The sequence below is a fragment of the Nematolebias whitei genome, chromosome 15 (assembly GCF_014905685.2).
Source record: "Nematolebias whitei isolate Nwh7 chromosome 15, NemWhi1, whole genome shotgun sequence".
Taxonomy (NCBI): Eukaryota; Metazoa; Chordata; class Actinopteri; order Cyprinodontiformes; family Rivulidae; genus Nematolebias; species Nematolebias whitei.
Window position 1 is genome coordinate 264698 of NC_056512.1, and position 4523 is coordinate 269220.

General features: G+C 46.7%; 1 protein-coding gene across 1 annotated transcript in view; it reads left to right on the forward strand.

The window, feature by feature from the left end:
- The window catches only part of LOC119421421 (histone deacetylase 5), a gene marked incomplete at its 3' end in the record, with an annotated part of 271884 nt that overhangs the window by 243233 nt on the left and 24128 nt on the right, over positions 1 to 4523 (forward strand).

Sequence of the window (4523 nt, forward strand, 5' to 3'; positions counted from 1 at the left end):
TCTTGTCTAGAGTTCTGTTCCAAGTCGTCAATCCTTTGTTCGAGTTCCACTATTTTTTTATCTTTGAGATTTATTTGTAATTTCAATTGTTTGACTTCTTCAAACAAACCCATCAAGAGTTCCTGTTGTGATGTTAGTTTCACAAGTTCTGAACTCATAAAGTTCAGAGATTTCCGTATTTCTTCCATATCCTCAGAGTTTTGTTCAGTCAAATCATGTTTTCTTAGTTTGGATTTTGACATTACTCACAAAACCACCTGCCCGATGGCCGTGGTTTATCAAGTCATTAGCCAAGAGCCAATGTCAGATCACGGATCCAACCAGCGCCTCGACTTCCACCGCACCCCAGCGGCCTCCGGATGTCCGACTCCAGGAAATCAGACACCGCAGCCCCAGACTCTCCCAGGATCCACGGCGGTAACTCGGCTCCGAACAGGAACGCGGATCCAACGGCGACAGTCTCCCACACCGCCGCACTTCCTCACAACAGCAGCAGCCCCAGACTCGACAGCCGAAAGCCGACACACAGCACCCAGGTCCACCAGGCCCTCGAAGGCAGGCCGTCAACCAGCAGCCACCGCCCACAGACCCGACGCTAGAAGATCGGCCTCACGGCTTCAACAGTCCTCAGAGCCAACGACACGACACCGCATCACCCCCGAGATTTTCACTTTATGTTGTATTTCTTCAAAGTAGGATACGTAATTTTTCTACAAAAAACAACAACAAAAAAATCACACAAGAATGCATATTATCCTGATGCATGCTCATTAATCCAGGTAGAAAAATCTAAAAAAGTTAAATCTGGTCCTCTGGACATTCAAAACAAAAAGCAAAACAACAAAAAAATGTAGAAACGTTTCGTCTCTCATCCGAGAGACATCTGAGTCCTCAGACTGAGGAAGTTTCTTGGATGAGAGACGAAACGTTTCTACGTTTTTTTGTTGTTTTGCTTTGGTTTTTTGGGGGTTTTTTTTGAATGTCCAGAGGACCAGATTTAACTTTTTTAGATTTTTCTACCTGGATTTTTGAGCATGCATCAGGATATTTTGAATTACTTTGGCCAGGATTGCTTCAAACTAGTTAGAAAGTTTGAGAAAACAGCAAGGAAGAGGGCAGACTACAGGAACCATTTGCGATTCAACCTCAGATGTCGACAAAGTGGCATCATTCCCAAGAGCCTGGAACTTAAATCTTCGGTCAGCGGGCACCGGGCAAGCAAGATCCTTCAGAAGGCACAAACCCAGCTGCTGAATGAACGGGTGAGACAGACCAATTTTACTATTGAGGCCTTGAAGGCCAAGGAAGACCGCATTAAACAAAAACTAACTACATGCCTATATTAGACCACACTTCAGCAAGTAATGGACTGTACAGATCAGGCAAGCTTAGCACAGCATGTCAAGTCCAAGACTCGACAACAAAACAAGTTTAACTTACTAATAACTCATCAACACCATCACTATTTCAATAACAACACATTCAGTGTAGGACAACACTCCAGTAGTCAATTACATGCCAAGGAGACAGAAAAGTGGGTGAAGAATTTATCTGACAGACAGCTCACCAAGCCAGAGACAGAGATTCTTGCCAGGGGACTGAACTTTGCGGTTGCACCAAGTAGAATTCCTCTGGTGGAGATGATCACAGCTACTGAGTCAGCCATCCGCAACAACAAAATTAAAGAGGCTGAAGCAGAACAGCTCAGAATCAAAGTTTCATCCTTCCTCAGCAATGCCAAACCACCACCTTCCAACATCAGTAGAGAGGAGAGGGACACACTCACCACTCTTAGCAAGGACAAAAACATCATCGTGCATTCCTTTTGATGATGCAGTAGAGGTGGTCAGTTTAAGATTAAAATCAGACACCACTCTGAGCAGCAGGACCACGCTTTCCACAGAACAACTGTGTCAACTCTTGAAACTGTGCCTGCAGTCAACCTACTTCACATATGGGGAGTAACATTTTAGGCAGAAACATGGGTGTGCTATGGGGTCTCCAGTTTCTCCTATTGTTGCCAACCTGTACATGGAGGAGGTAGAAAAGAGAGCCTTGACATCCTTTTCAGGGACACCACCAAGTCATTGGTTCAGGTATGTTGACGACACCTGGGTTAAAATTAAATCTCAGGAAGTCCAACATTTTACTGACCACATCATCTCTGTGGATAAACACATCAAGTTCACACGAGAAGATGAATAAAATGGCAAGTTGGCTTTCTTGGACTGTGAGGTCTCAGTCTCTGATAGAGGACATTTGCAAACTGAGGTGTACCGCAAACCCACCCACACAGACCAGTATTTGCAGTTTGACTCCCATCACCCTTTGGAGCACAAGTTAGCAGTCATCAGGACTCTGTATCACAGAGTAGACAGCATCCCCACTAACTCAGGAGCCAGGCAGAAGGAGAAATCCCACACAAGACAGGCTCTAGATCAATGTGGATATCCTAACTGGGCCTTTCTGAAAGCAGAGAAGAAACCCAAACAGGACTCCAGTCAGCCATCAGGTGAAAATGAGGAACCCAGACCCAGACCAGTGGTCATTCCATATGTTGAGGGAGTATCAGAGAAACTGAGACGTTTATTTTCTAAACATAACGTCCCAGTGGCTTTTAAACCCCAAAATACATTACGGCAAAGACTGGTTCATCCCAAAGATCCAGTCCCCCGGCACAAACAGAGTAATGTTGTGTATGCTGTTCAGTGTCAGGAGGGCTGTGATCAGTCTTACATCAGGGAAACTAAACAGCCACTGGCCAAAAGGATGGACCAGCACAGAAGATCAACATCATCAGGCCAGAACTCTGCGGTCTACACTCATCTCCAGGTCAGAGGTCACTCTTTCAGGGATGAAGATGTGCACATCCTAGACAGAGAGGAACGATGGTTTGAGAGAGGAGTAAAGGAAGCCATCTTTGTGAAAATAAATCGTCCATCGTTAAACAGGGGTGGAGGCCTACGTGTTCAATTGTCCCCCTCTTACAATGCTGTGATTGCTAGTATCACTCAGTCCTCTGTGAATAGTAAACAGTCATCAGTGTGCTAATGATCCATTGTTAGGCTGATGGTCCTTCTTGACCATGTGATCAGCTGGTTTTGGTTGTCAGCAGCAAACTGGTTGATCCACTCTGAGTCAGAGTCAGTGTCAGAGTATTTTTGGGGTGAGGCGAGCTGGAAGCTCGCCTCAGCCGTCTGAGGAAGTAGAGTCTCTGATGAGCTTTCTTGATCAGGCTGGTGGTGTTGTTGCTCCAGCTGAGGTTGTCATTCATGTGTACACCCAAGTACTTGTAGCTGGAGACCACTTCCACCGCAGATCCTCTTATGTTCAGGGGGGTGTAGGTGTTTTTGTTCCTTCTGAAGTCCACAATCATCTCCTTTGTCTTCTTCACATTGATGTGAAGGTTATTCTCTCTGCACCAGCTCTCCAGGTGTTCCACCTCTTGCCTGTAGCTGGACTCATCATTGTTTGTGATGCATCCCACCACCGCTGTATCATCTGCAAACTTTACAATGTGACAGCCTGGATGGGTAGCTGCACAATCATATGTGAGCAGAGTAAACAGGAGGGGGCTCAACACACATCCCTGAGGAGAGCCAGTGCTGAGGGTTATGGTGGAGGAGGAGAGGTTGTGGATCCTCACTAACTGTGGTCTGTTTGTTAAAAAGTCTAGTACCCAGTTGCAGATGGAGGGGCTTAGTCCTAGTGTGGATAGTTTGTCCATCAGGGTTTGAGGGATCATGGTGTTGAAGGCGGATGTGAAGTCCACAAAGAGCATACGGACGTAAGAGTTTTTCTGCTCCAGGTGGTTGAGTGCAGTGTGGACCACAGAGGAGATTGCATCCTCTGTTGATTGGTTCTCACGGTATGCGTACTGATGAGGGTCCTCGTTGATGTTGATGGTTGTTTTGATGTGAGTCATGACCAGTTTTTCGAAGCATTTAGCGACTATCGGGGTGAGGGCCACTGGCCGATAGTCATTCAGACCAGTCACTGTAGAGCTTTTTGGGACTGGGATGATGGTGGCAGTCTTCAGGCAGGTGGGAACTGTCTCCAGGGTAAGTGAGGTGTTAAAGATGTCTGCCAGCACCTCACAGAGCTGATCAGCACATTCCTTCAACACTTTTCCGGGGATGTTGTCTGGGCCAGTTGCTTTGTGCGGATTAATCCTCCTGAAGGTACTCCTTACTTCTGCTGAGGTCACGCTGAGATGCTCTTCATCCGGTGGCGAGGTGAGTCTGGTGCTAGGTGGTCTGTTCGGGTCTTCAAAGCGTGCATAGAACTTGTTGAGGGCATCGGGCAGAGATGGGTCTTTGGGGCATTGTTCACTCCTTCCTTTATAATCTGTTATGCACTTAATGCCCCTCCACATGCTCCGAGGGTCTTGTGAGATGAATTGACCCTCGATCCTCTTTGCATATGTGGCCTTGGCCCTCTTAATAGCAGCAACCAGCTCTTTTCTTGTCCTACTCTGCTCCTCTGAGTTTCCAGACCTGAAGGCAGTGTTCCTGGCTTCCAGC